Raw genomic sequence first — 15,362 nt, forward strand, 5'->3', positions numbered from 1 at the left:
TGTGCACCCTCTCTCTCTCTTACTACACATGGGGGATTATGCTTGTTGCATGGAGGGTTCTAATGTCTTGATGTGGTAGCCATGACCCATGACCTGATAACTATCCGCCATCACCAGTTGAGGCAAGCATGTAGCATTAGCATGCAGGAACCAATAATTTGAACCATGCATGAATCCTTGTTCTGAAAAGAAGAATTCAAAAACAAACAAATAATAATTTATAGGTCATTTTCCAACTCTAGAAACCAAAAAAATAATGATCTTTAGGCCATTTGAACAAGACGTATAACCAATCCTGTTTTCTGTCAGTAACTTTTTTTTGGTGGTTAATTTTCAAAGTATGCCATCATTTGGTTATGACTAGCATGCAGGAACCAATAATTTGAACCATGCATGAAACCTTGTTCTAGAAAGAAGACTTTAGACACGAAAAAAAGCAAAATCTTTAGGCCATTTGAACAAGATGTACACCAAAGGCTGTTTTCTGTTGGTAACTTTCTTTTTTCAATCCATACCATCGATGGTTGCTAAAACAAAAGCACCCTGTAGATGGTTGCTTGTGAGATTCCTTGGTTGCTTACATTGATGCTTATTCCTACACGAAACAATATTTCCTAGTTCGGTATGCTTGTGAGATTTCTTGGACGAGGACATTGATAGTTGAAATGGAGTAGCTTGTGAAGGGTTGAGCTCCCTTGTTTTGGACAGCAGGTCAAGTATGAAATAAGCCATTAGCTCAAGGTTTCATGCCATGACAGAACGCATTTTACAACATATGTAGGGGTAACATGTGTGTAAATAGATAGGAGCATATATAAGTATCTAAGTATTTTAATGGTGTTCATCATGATTTGTTCTTAGAGGTGTGATGTTCAGAATGTAAGATCAAACCTACAAACATTGAGAAGAGGTCATATATGAAATGAACTAATGATAGTAGACATGAGATGATGGCATGCATAATGGAGTAGAAAATAGAGGTCATGTCAAAACACGTGATATGGATATCAGCAGATTAGTGTTGACAAAAAATTTGCAAACTATATATACAATGGACTTGCATTCATCTCTTGTAAGGTGAGCGATTCCAAGGGAGTGCTTGGGCAGTTTATACCAACCTTGCCAATACATATGTGGAGTGAAATTGGAGAGTTTATACCAACCTTGCCAATATATATGAGGGGGGAATTTTTCAGCGAGCTTTCTTTTGCGAGCATTTTTGGCATTCTCACAATTTGCGAGCTTTTTGAACACATTAAAATGTAATACATATTTAGAAAAACAATGTAACAAGGGCCAACCATAAGACAAACTTTTCATTACAAAATTATAACTTATTTAGAGAGAGCATCTTAGTCTTACATATAAGACGAGCTTTTTCTAAATTTCACGAATTTTGCAAGCTGTTCATTCATTGGGGGAGAGGGGAAGAAAGGAGAGAGAGAGAGAGAGAGAGAGAGAAGAAGAAGAAGAAGAAGAAGAAGAAGAAGAAGAAGAAGGAGGAGGGGTGAGGGTGAGGGTGAGGGTGAGATAAAGGGGGGGGGGGGGGGGGGGGGGGGGGGGGCAACTGGGGGGAAGCGACCAAGGGAGGGAGGGGACAAGGGGGGGGAAGAGGGGGATGTGGAAGGTATGCTTGTTGTCATAACGTGGAAGGGAGAGAGAGAATGTGTAAGGTATGTAGAGGGGGGTGCGAGGGGGAAGGAGAGGGTGCGAGGGAGAAGGAGAGGGAGGGAGAGAGTGAGGAATGTAAATATTATGTTCATTTTTCAAAATATGAAGGATAGAGAGGGAGAGAGCGAGGAATGTAAAAACTATGTCCATTTTTCAGAATATGGACGAGAAGGGAGAGAGTGAGCAAGGTATGCACTTATTTTCAAAAACTGTAACATTTGAAGTTTTTGACCAAATGTCCATTCCTCATCGAATTCTGGTCGTTTTGAGTACCAACATGACCATATTCAGATAAAAAATGCAAAAATGGTACGTGCACAGACTCAAAATAGGCAAAATTTGCACAGACTCAAAATAGGCAAAATTTGCATTCGTACCATTTTTGCATTTTTTATCGGAATATGGTCATGTTGGTACTCAAAACGACTAGACTTTGAAGAGGAATGCAAATGTGGCATCAAAACTTCAATTATGCACTTTGAGAATCCCAAAGTCCCTCCCTCCCCTTCCATGCTTTGAAAATGAACATATTTTCCACATCCCCTCCCCTTCCTCCTCACCCTCACATCCCCCCTCCCCCCTATGCACAACCTTCCACACTCCTCCCTTCCCTCCATGCTATGAAAATGAACATACCATCCAACTCTTTCCCAAAAAAAAAAAAACACACATATGGAGTTTTCTAAGAAAAGCTTGCAAAAATATAAGAAATGACAAAAATGCTCGAAGACAAAACTTCTATGTGTTGATTGTGAGAGAATAAGTTTTTATAACGATGTTCAAAAAAGCTCACTTTTCTTAGAAGGTGAAAAAAAAGCTCCCACTTTTGCTATAAAGTAAAAAAAGCTCGTAAGAGAAAGCTAGTAGAAAAATCATATTGAGATATTGGAGAGATGCCTTCAAAATAAGGAAAGTTGTAAAAAAATCCCATCTTCTGGAAAGTCATACACTTTACTGGTGTATGAGTGGCATAATACTATAGATCGACACACTGCTCAAATTTTTCCTCACAATAGACATTTCAAATCTTTGAATCTTGGGATTCACCACTTTGGTTGTAGGCCCATGTCACGGAGTCTGTAGTAGTGACTGCATGAGGGCTCGATCGGGCTTCGAGTACGCGCGAGGGAGAGTAGATGGCAAGCGAGTATGGGGTTCAAGGGTGAGACGTCCGGGTCGTAGCACCGCGGGCGTCCAGGCTAGTGTGGGCAAGTATGGGGTTCAAGGGTGAGACGTCCGGGTCGTAGCACCGCGGGCGTCCAGGCTAGTGTGGGCAAGCAGGCAGGGACTCCTCATTCTGCTCTACTGTTAGGAGGTGAACTAGAGCCAGACCTTCTTCCTCTCCTTTCCTGACAACATAACATTGGTATTAGAGCGTAAGTGTCATCCTCACCGCCTGAACTCCTCTCCTTTCCTGACAACATAACATTGGTATTAGAGCGTAGGTGTCATCCTCACCGCGTGAAATGGGTCGGGCCTTTTTGAATATCACGTTATCTTATCCTCTGCACGGCGACTGTGTGTGGGTGGAGGAGAAGAAAGCAGTCATGACCATGGAAGCTTGAATCTATCTCTCTGTCTCTCTTTGTTTGGGAACTCGCGTGCAGGATCACAGATGAAAGAAGAGCTCTCTCTCTCTCTCTCTCGTCGTCTACTGCAGAGCCGGCAAGGAGAACGGGTAAGCGCAGGTCATAGCAACGACGGCCACACAGGCGCAGCCCACCCACACACTTCATTGAGGGGAGAGGAGAGCAACCATGACTTCGTCAGCTCGGCGAGCACCAAAAGAATGGGGTCGGGGGCGCATACAGCCCAGCCATAGCAAGCAAAAGCCACCGCCACCGCCACAGTCACACAGGCGGGAAACGGCACCCACAGCTCTACCAAGGCGGCAATAATAACACGCCACGAAGAACGGTAGCAAGGCCAATGGCCATAAACGGGCGTAGTCTTCAGCCCGGCCAGCAAGCCACACACAACACAGAGTCGCGCTGCCAACAGCGTGCAATAGCGCCACGAAAACCCAACCGTAAGCAGGCTCACAAGGCGAAAGGGGGGAGGTGTCTCCCTGAGGCACACAACATCGGGGGATATCTCGGGTAGCTCGTTCCAGTTTTACCTCGCATCTTTTTATTTATTATTTTCAGCTAGTTCCAGTTTTACCTCCCATTTTTTATTTATTATTTTTATTGAATATTATTTTTCATATATTCAAAAAAAGTATTAAACATATTTTTTAAAAAAAGAAAAAGAAAAAAAAATCCAAAATGTCTAGTGGGGGTAGTCCAACCGAGGGGGTTTAGGAGGTTTTTCTCGTATACTATCCTCCCTTTTTGGCCTTTCATAAGCGAAGCTTAGCCGCTTGTGCCAAGCAATAGTGGCTCGCCAAACCAATACTTTATGTGTTCCCTCGGTTCCACGTGAGACCTGGGATATGTCCATTGACTTAGAGCCCATTGCACCCCTGTCCATAAATGACCTCGTGTGTCCATCCACTTGCGATGGTGGACACCACGAACTTATTTGACAACTAGTCCGTAGAGGCGAGTAGTGCTTATAACCACTTGGAGGATGGCCTCCTGGACGAGGAGGAGTATGGACACGATGCTCTCCACATTGATACCATGGACCGAGATAGATTTAATATAGTTATCTTGAAAGAGTCCATCTCATAAGTGTTTGCTAGGACCAAAGAACTTGAAAGAGTTCAATCCGAGATTTTAACCATGCTGAGGAGCATCCACGGGCGTTTAGATGCTATTCTGGCCACTCCATCAGGAAGTACAGTTGCGCAATGACCACCGCAGAGGAGGGTGAGATTCCCTTCTCGAGGGGGCGTAGGGCCAACGCAAGTAGGCACACCGCAGCGCTTGCCAAGCAGTCTGTGTAGAAGATTAGCGGCTGCTAATCTTCTCAAGGATCTCAAGCCACCGAGCTTTGGGAGAGAGGAGAAAGAGCGCAACAAGGATTCAGTGAATATCTTTGTACAGAAATGGTCGGATATTCATAACCTTAGGATATGAGGCTCGTAACACTAGCAAAGTATATAAATGGTGGATGAGTTTAGCCGACAGTGCTAGACGTCCTCGCACCTGGGTGGATTTCGAAATGTTGTTTCGAAAGGAGTTTCTACCCATGAATGAGTTACAAAGATCCTAGTGTGAGTGGGATAAATGCTCGATGGGTGGCCTCTCTCTCTCACCCAGTACATCTCCAACTACTGTGAGATTGTGCTTAAATTGAAGGGGATTGATAAATTCCAGAATTTGCACGGGTTCACGAGGGGATTACATGATGATGTTTTGCGTCATTCTAAATCGGGTCTTAGTAAAGCAGGAGAGGAAAGGGGTGGTTCGAGCTTTAAAAGAAAGTTCTTGTAGAGTGATAGGGGGCTCTGGAGCATAGGAGGGAGGGTGGACACTGGTCGAAGAAACCACGTCGGCTAAAAGAGAAAAACCAAGCGAGAATCCTTAAAAAAGAGCAGTATAAGAAAGTGAGAAAAGAAAATTTATGCTTTCACTACTTTGAGGTGGGACATAGCAAAGCAACATGTTCTAAGCTGGGTACTAGAGGGAGTTACAGTGATGCCAAGTAGGAGGGAAAATCATCCTCCCGACACATGCATACCATCCAGAGGTTGCCGCTCAGTTCCGCAGAGTTTCGAGAAGTAACTGTTTGTCATACATATAGTACCCATGCTTGCTGCGTTACACATGCAATGTGGCAGTCATCGGTGGGACCACACGATTTGGTCCGTCTATATGGCAGAATAGGTGGTCGTAGAGTCATCGTCATGGTAGATGATGGGGCCACACAGAACTTTCTTAACTATGCATTGGTTAAGAAGTTGTGCTTACCCGAAACCAGAAGTGATCATAAGTACGCTGTTTCATTGGCGAATGGTTATGACAAAACTGTTTGGGACACGTTGATTTTGGGCGTACCTTTGGCTATGTAGGACTATGAGGCTAGATTGGATTTCCAAGTCATGCACTTAGCTAGAGTAGACATATATCTAGGCAAGGAGTCGTTGTATAACCTTGGCCCTACCCTGAGTTGTAGTTACCAAGATAATAGCCTAGAGTTTGTGCACGAGAGTAGAGTTGTGAGGCTACATGGTGAGCGAGAGGTTCCAACTACACCTCTTATATCTTCCATAGAGTTGTGCCGTGCCTTCGACATCGACTATATCTCATATCTTTATGCCCTGCTACATCATTTTGTTTTCGGAGATGAAACAAGTTTGAATAATGTTATTTCTGTAGATGAAACAAGTGATAAAGTTAATGTTTCCGTCGTTGAAATTAGAGCCTTAGATGAGACCCCTATTTGTTAAAAAGTCTCGGCGTATTGTGAAAAAAACAACAATCCAAGGCAGAAACTAAGTCGATAAAAACTAATAAAGTACGCAGCTACTTTATGTTCTTTATTGTGAGAGTTTAGGGATTTTTTTTCGAAGATTTGCTAGATGATGTTCCACCATCGAGAGAAATCGACCATAGCATTGAAGTGCTCCCTGGGTTAAAACCTATAAGCAAGCTTGCTTAGATGATTAGCCACTCCGAGGGCACACAAGGTTGAACGGCAGTTAGTTGAGTATGTAAAGAAAGGGTTTATTAGACTAAGTTCTTTACCTTTGGCATCGCCCATTCTTTTGGTTAAAAAGAAAGATAATTCTATGTGGATATGCATAGACTACCGCGCTCTTAATCAGATTACGATTAAAAACAAGTACCCCATGCCGCCATGCATTGATAAGTTGTTTGACCAACTTCATGGTGCGCAGTATTTTTCTAAGATTGATCTTAGATCGGGGTATCATTAGGTAAAAATAAGGAAACAAGATAATCCAAAGACCGTGTGCAAGACTCGTTTTGGACATTACAAGTTCTTAGTCATGCCGTTTGGCTTGACGAATGTGCCAACGACTTTTATGACGCATATGGACGGTGTGTTACATCCATATCTAGGAAAATTCGCAGTAGTTTTCCTAGACGACATACTTGTGTACAATAAGTCGAGGAAAGAACATGTCCATCATTTATGCTTGGTGTTTGAATTGCTTAGGAAAAACAAGCTATTTGCGAAGAAAAGCAAATGCACGTTTTTTGCTAAGGAAATTCATTACCTAGGCCATATTATATCCGTAGAAGGAATGCGGATGGACCTTGAGAAGGTGGAATCCATTCTCAAATGGCATGAGCTGAGAAATCTAGAAGAATTGTAAATTTTTCTAGGATTGTCAGGCTTTTACCGACACTACATGAAGGACTACGTGAAGATCACACCCCCTTAACAGATCAATTAAGAACAAAAAATAAAACTATTCATTGGGAGGATACCCAACAAAGGAGTTCTAAGAAACTCAAAATGGCCATAACAACGTCACTTGTTTTGAGTATTGTGGATCTCAACGAGCCGTTTGTAGTGGAGACATACGCGAGTGGGGAGGCCATTGGGGGGGTTTTAATGCAAAGGGGATGCCCTATTGCATTTGAAAGCAAGAAGCTTGACCGTGCTCCATCGTAACTACTCGGCTTATGAGCGAGATGTACTAGCTATTGTTCATGCTATGAAAAAGTGGCGACATTACTTGTATGGCACTACTTTTGAGATCTGGACAGACCATGAAAGTATGAAATGGCTTTCTAGTCAGAATGAGTTGAGGGTAGGAAAGCTCGGAGAGTAGAGCTCCTACAAGAGTTTGACCTAAAACTCCGTCCAGAAAGATAAGTTTAACGTAGTGGCAGATGCATTGAGTTGCATGCCGATGGTGGACGAGCTTAGCTTCACTGTAATCAAATTTCCATTCTTGGATTCACTACGTGGTATTTGTGAGCATAATCCTAGGTATGGCTTCTGTACACGCGCACACTTGCCAGTAGCATACACCTTCCTCGTTAGAAAGGAGTGCTAGTCTAGAGCGACGAGTCGAGGTTTCCACACGAGAAGAAGATTGGTTCATTTGGGGGTGATAAAGTTCGTCGAGGGGGAAAGTGCAAACACTATTCCATTGACAATGAATACCTTCTCTACAAAGGTAGAGTTTGCATACTAACTATTGGTGATTTTGACACTAAATTCTTATTGAAAGTCACATGATAGTCCAAGTGCTGGTCATCTTGGGATACATAAGACCTATGCACTAGTTAAAAGATAGTTTTATTAGCCTAGTTTGTTTAAGGATGTCCAAGACTTCGTGCTGAAATGCAAGAAGTGTCAGGTCAATAAACAAGCGTCTCAAGGTTGGAGGTTTGCTTCATCAATTGGATATTCCCAAAGGGAAATAGGAAAGTATTGCCATGGATTTCATCACGGGTCTACCTGGAACGAATTGAGGGAATGATTCGGTTTGGGTAGTGGTTGATAGATTCACCAAGATGGTCAAGCTTATACCTGCTAAAAAGGAGGTGAAAAATCATGAATTAGCTAGGTTGTTTATTGAGCATCTCTATAAGCTATATGGCCTACCTGTAGATATAATTTCTGATAGAGATAGGAATTTCGATAGTCATTTTTGGAGGGAAGTCTTCAAAAAGTTGGACATTACTCTGAGTATGAGTACGACAAATCATCCACAGTCTAATGGTCAGACAGATAGAGTCAACCAAGTGTTGGAAGACATGCTTTGAGTGTATGTTAATAAAAAGCAATCCAATTGGGAGGAGTACCTGCCACATTTGGAGTTTGCTTATAATAGGTCGAAACATTCAGCGATTTAGCCCATTCTGTTGATGTATGGTTTCCAGCTGAGGTCTCCTATAGCCGTAGGGCTAGAGAAGGAAAAGATTTAATTTGCCAAGGATTTCCTCGAAGACATGCAAGATATGCTATGACAGAGAACCGGAGTGAGGAGACACACACACTGTAGACACCAATAGGTGGGGATAAACAATGAGTGGTACCTCCCCAAGTACACACAGTAGTATATATATCTATGGATAAGGCTAGGACCACTAGGCACTAAGTACGAAGCATACTTAGTGTACTTAGCAGTACTAGACTAACAAACTGTTACATAGGGTGGCCAGTGCCTTTACCCCAACAACCTCCCACTTAAAGGCAATGTGCCCTCAAGAGAAAGAAAAGAAAAAACAGCATATACATCATAATGTACAAGACCAGTAGACTGGCCTTAACCTATACCCATTAGCCGTCTGCAGTATGCAAACCGCTCAGCAGCCAATCCTTTTGTCAACAGATCTGCCGGATTGTCATCAGTGTGAACTTTCACAAGCTGAAGTTGCTTGTTCTCAAGCACTTCCCTGATAAAATGATACTTCACGTCGATGTGCTTTGTCTTTGCATGAAAAACAGGATTTCGTGCCAACTGTATGGCACTCTGACTGTCACAATGCAACAATGGAGTATCACTAGAGTAGCCCAAATCTGCCACTAGCCGAGATAGCCATATAGCTTCCTTGCATGCCTCAGTGGCTGCAATATATTCAGCTTCTGTAGTAGACAGAGCAATGCATTGCTGCATTCTAGATACCCATGACACTGCACCTCCAGTGAAAGTGAAAACATATCCGGTAGTAGACTTCCGGGTATCAGGGTGACCGGCATAATCAGAGTCTGTATAACCCTGCACTTTTGCATCTTGACTGCCGAAACATATACACAGGTCCTGTGTACCCTTTAGGTATCTCATGACACCTTTCACTGCATCCCAATGCTTCCTGCCAGGTTTAGCCATGTATCTACTAACCACTCCCACTGCAAACGCAATATCGGGCCTGGTTGCAACCATAGCATACATGAGACTGCCACACGCTGATGCATACGGAATCTTTGACATCTCAGCCCTCTCGGCATCTGTCTGAGGGCTGTCCAAAGCACTGATTTTCACATAAGGAGGCAATGGAGTACCAATACTCTTCCCCCCCTCCATGTGAAATCTCTGCAAGACCTTGCCAATGTATTCCTTCTGAGACAAGTATAGCAACCGCTTTTCCCTATCCCGAAGTATCCGCATGCCCAGTATATGGTTGGCATCACCAAGATCCTTCATATCAAAGGTCTGGTGCAATCTTTTCTTCAAGGCATCTATCTCCTTATGAGATTTTCCAGCAATCAACATATCATCCACATACAAGATGAGGATCAGTAAACTGCCATCTGAAGCTTTCTTGGTATACAAGCAGTGATCAATGTCACTTCTCCTATAACCTTGGGTTCGCATGAATGTATCAAACTTATGATACCATTCTCTGGGTGCCTGCTTAAGACCATAAAGACTTTTCTTCAGTCTGCACACAAGCTTCTCCTTTCCCTTCACTGTAAAACCTTCTGGCTGCTGCATAAAAATCTCTTCATGTAAATCACCATGAAGAAATGCCGTCTTCACATCCATTTGGATCAAGTCCATATCTGCATGTGCAACCAATGCTAATACAGTTCTGAGAGTTTTCATCTTAACGACGGGAGAGAATATCTCATCAAAGTCAACACCATATTCCTGCTTGAACCCCTTGGCAACCAGTCTGGCTTTATGCCTTGGCTTTTCACCAGGTGTGACTTTAAGTCGATAAACCCATTTGCATGGCAGTACTTTCTTGCCAGTAGGCAAGGGTACCAATTCCCAAGTGCCATTTTTGTGAAGACTGTCCATTTCAGACTTCATAGCAAGATCCCATTGAACCTTGTCTGCCCTCTGCCTAGCCTCTCTGTAGCATGAAGGCTCTCCACAATCAGTGAGCATTAGATAATCAAAGCCAGGAATAAATCTGTCTGGCTGCCATGTCGGTCTTGTTGGCCTTCTAACTTGATGACCATTATCAGGAGGTGGCTGTCCAGCCTGTTCATTACCCAATTCTGGCTGCATTTGCATGTCAGGAAGGTCAACTAACTGTGGTACATCGATTGGGATATAATCTGCCATATCTGGCTGTCCATTTGGACCTGCTGCAGCATCATTTAATGGCTGATTATGCTGCTGTTGTGGCTGATTTACAGCCGGTTTGTGTTGCCCATGATGCCTGTCATCATCAATAGTTACTTTTAAAGGTCCCTGCTGTACAACAGGTTCCTTGAACATGACGGTTTCATCAAATACGACATCATTGCTGCGTATTAATTTTCTATTTGTGGGATCCCATAATCTGTAGCCCATCTCACCTTTGTCACCATACCCTAGGAAAATGCATTTCAGAGACTTTGGATCCAATTTAGTTCTGTCCTCCCTGCGTACATGCACATACGCGACACAACCAAAGACCCGTAGGTGTTTGTAAGACGGAGGCTTACCCGTCCATGCCTCTTCAGGCACACCACCACATAATCTCTTATTCGGTGACCTATTTATAAGGTGCACAGCTGTCTTTACAGCTTCAGCCCAAAAAGTGTGGGGCAATGCAGCATGTGACAACATAGATCTGACCTTTTCTTGAATGGTCCTGAACATTTTCTCAGCGGTCCCATTCTGTGGAGGATCATACGGTGCAGATAACACCCTTTGAATGCCCTTTGCCTCACAGAATTCCTGGAACTCTTTGGACAAATACTCTCCACCATTGTCAGACCTCAAAGCTTTCAGTTTCTTGCCTGTCTCATTTTCAACCAGTGCAACAAACTTAGTGAAAGCAGTAAAGGTATCACTCTTTCTTTTAAGAGTGTAAACCCACACTTTGCGGGTGGCATCATCTATAAATGACAAAATGTACTTTGCTCCTCCTAAAGATACAGTAGGCATCTCACATACATCGGTATGGACAAGCTCCAAGAGCTGTAATTTCTGATTTGATGCCCTCTTATGAGGAATCTGTACTTGACGACCGTAGAGACAAAATTCACATTTCTTTAAATCTGAAAATTTTAGACTCGGCAAGTAACCAAAATGAGCCAGTTGCTCCATTCCCTTAACACTCATATGGCCAAGCCGGCTATGCCACAATGAAATCTTTGGCAGCTCGGCGGCATTTACATCGGAATGCGGACAATGTCCTGCATGAAGTGAATACAAAGTGTCAAGTTTGGGACCTCTGGCTATAGCCATTGCCCCTTTGTTGATTTTCCATTTCTGATTACCAAAAGTGGTATGATAACCATCGTTATCCAACAACCCTGTGGAAATCAAGTTCTTCTTCACCTCACGAACATGCCTAACCCCTTTGAGCATCATCTGCTGGCCATTCTCAAGCACAAGTCTGACATCACCAATACCAATGATCGAACATGCATGGTTATCACCAAGAAATACAACTCCCTTCTTCCCAGCTGAATATCTGACAAACAGATCTCTGTAAGGAGTAACATGGAAAGAAGCTCCTGAATCTATAATCCAAGAATGCATATCTGATCCATCACCAGCATGAAGTGTATGAGCCTCCAGTGAAGAGGTGAAGCATACCTCACGTCCACTGTCACTGTCACTAACATAAGTAACATGCAGCTCCTCTTTTTCTTTGCCCTTAGACTTGCCTTGAGCCTTGCCTTCTTTGGCTCTTTCGTCGTTCTTTTTCTGAAAACATTTTTTCTCTACATGTCCCTTCTTGCCACAATAATTGCAGACAAGATCTTTCTTCGAGCGGGACTTGCTCCTTTCTCTTTCTTTGTCTTTACCACGTGTCTTTGACCTGCTGCATGTATTCAAGGCATTTGACTTCCCAATAGCATTATTCTTTCTATTCATCTCTTCCTGTAGAAGAGCGCTCTCCACATCTGCAAATAACAGTATGGCATTCGAATTGCTAGTAGAAGTCCTGAATGTATCCCATGACTCAGGTAGAGAACATAGGATGAGTGTAGCTTTCAGCTCATCATCGAGCTTCAACCCTTGGTTGATCACCTGGCTGAATATGCTGTTGAACTCAATAATATGAGTGGACATAGGTGTCCCCTCCTTCATCTGAAGCCCAACAAGCTTCTTCAACCAATAAGCTTTGCCCGTGGCACTTTTCTTGGCATATGTATCCTCAAGACGCTGCCACATTCTCCACGCAGTAGGTTCATCTCTGATGCCTACAACCAGTGAATCAACAACTGTAAGCATTATGGTTGACATGGCCAAGTTGTCCATCTTCTCCCACTGCTCATCAGTAATGTTAGAGGGCTTAACACCCTTCTCCTTTATAGGTTTGTACTGGTCCTTCTGCATCAACACATTGTAGCACTGTGTCCTCCATATGTCGTAGTTTTTAGCTCCTTCAAGCTTCTTTATCTGGAACAAGGATGACACGTCGCTGCTGGAACTCATGGTAAAGAAGGAAGAGTTTGTTCCTCAATGGAACTGCCTGACTCCCTGTAGGCGTGCAATTAAGCACTAGTCACTCCAAGAAAATTCTCCCGCAGCGGAAGTACAGTCAAAAGTGAACTGTGTACTGTTTTAGTGGCACAAAACCACCTGAATATTCTTCTCCCACTTGCTGCAGAAACAGTACAGCAAGCTGATTCTGCTGTTTTACTGGCGAAAATGCAGTACAGCTGCGTATAAACGCTCCAGAAAAAATCCCAGAACTGATATAATGATTTACAGCTGCACTTTTTTGAATTCTGCTGGTCAAAACAGGTCAAACCTGCTGTTTGACAGTCCCAGACTGTCAGAAAAAAGTAATTTTTTGATTTTTTTATGAAGATCCCTGATTTTAGACCTCCAATTGCTTCAGTAACTTCCCCCCCGACTGAATATACAGTCTAGAGGTGAAGTGGCTCAAAAGCCCTCTGAATGCGTGAAGATAATCAGAGATTTGACCAGAAGATCTAAATCAAATTTTGCACTTTCAGTGCATAATTGTGCTCCACAAGATAATCTGCTGCATGTAGAATACTCCCACTTGACAGATTGCCGGTCAGGCTACAAAAGCCCCAATTTGACAAAAGTCAAAGTTGGACAAAATTGAACAAATCTGCCCCAAAAGTGAATGTACTCACAACAGCAAATTACAGCATTTGTCCCACGGACAATGGCATCAAAAGCCCCTTGAATTGACAGCACATTCCGTGCATTAACACAGTAAATGGCATCACGCTGCTACTGCTCACAAGGCATTTGACTGCATATCCATTTGGGTTGCATCCAACATAGCATACGCTGCAAGTATCAAGCATAGATCTGCCCAATGCATACACTCAGTGCCAACACTGACGTACAATCACTGGCCAAGTGATAAGACCTGTCTCGACACTGTTTGCGGCATAAGCTAAGCCTCAGTGCGAGTGTAAGCCCTGCCACAAGTAGAACACCTGCACCTGTACGTGTATATGCACAATACGCGGTACAAGGAAATGAAAATGGCAGGAATGGAAAGTACAATGCAAGTAATACAAAGTACCTGGCTAATGTGCCAATGGCAAATGTGAGAGGAGCAACCCACAACAGTAATGATCAGATGATCAATGCGTAGAGCCAAGATCAACACACAGACTAGCAATAGGACCTCCACAAACAGGAGCAGCATCAAGGAGAAAAATGAGCAGATAGCTGCTCACAGCTGGTATATCGCATTGTGCAATACTTTCTAGCGCAAGAACAATTTACTAAAGAACTCTTGCATATTCCAAGGCTTGAGACTCGAAATTATCTGCCTCAATCACAAGCTCTGCTTCTCACTCGCAATGGACAGGTCGGCCAGAAGTAGATCAGCCCCCAACTCGCCCAGCCATTGGTATTTTGTTCAAACAGGCACTAGATGCTTTGCTGCAAGTGCTCCCAGCTTTCCCAAAAAATAAGCTTCAGATGGCGGCCACACAGCATCCAGCACAGATTGCACCAGCAGCATGGAACAGCCCGCCAGAGATGCACCAGCAGCAGCCAAACGATGGCAGCAGCAGCATGTCGTCGATCAAGCTGGACAGCAAGGAGTCGCCCAGCAGCAGCCAAACGATGGAGAGCAGGTCGTCGACCACAGAGGGAGCAGCCAGCTCAGAATCGGCAGCCCACAACTCAAGCGATGATCAGCCTCACAGAGAAACGACCAGCAGATCGAACTCGTCAAGGCCTCCAGCGTGAGAGAGAAGCGAACAGCAGCCCTCAAGCTCCACGATTGAGCTCAGACAACTCGCCCACAGCAGCCCGTCGGCTCTCCAAACGAGCTCCTCAACAGATCCGCTCACAGCAGCATCGAAGAGGGAGAAGAGAGCATCATGGGGAAGGGAGCCTTAGCTCTGATACCAGTTGACAGAGAACCGGAGTGAGGAGACACACACACTGTAGACACCAATAGGTGGGGATAAACAATGAGTGGTACCTCCCCAAGTACACACAGTAGTATATATATCTATGGATAAGGCTAGGACCACTAGGCACTAAGTACGAAGCATACTTAGTGTACTTAGCAGTACTAGACTAACAAACTGTTACATAGGGTGGCCAGTGCCTTTACCATAACATGCTAGAGGTAGCAAAAGATAGCATATGCAATGCACAAGATCGTGCAAAGACGTATGCAGACAAGGGTCGCAGAGAAGTAACCTTTGAAGAAGGTGATTTCGTATTTTTGAAAGTCTCTGTGAAGTTGGAGATGTTAAAATGGACTAGATATTGCGGTTCCTTTAAAATTCTTAAGAAGGTTTGTGGATTAGCATACAAACTTGAGTTTCCAGAGAGTTCTTGAGTTTATCCTATTTTTCATGTCAGTAGATATTGCGGTTCCTTTAAAATTCTTAAGAAGGTTTGTGGATTAGCATACAAACTTGAGTTTCCAGAGAGTTCTTGAGTTTATCCTATTTTTCATGTCAGTAGATTGTGAAAA

The sequence above is a fragment of the Cibotium barometz genome, chromosome 57 (genome assembly GCF_041138505.1).
Source record: "Cibotium barometz isolate CiBa-2024 chromosome 57, ASM4113850v1, whole genome shotgun sequence".
In the NCBI taxonomy this organism is placed as follows: Eukaryota; Viridiplantae; Streptophyta; class Polypodiopsida; order Cyatheales; family Cibotiaceae; genus Cibotium; species Cibotium barometz.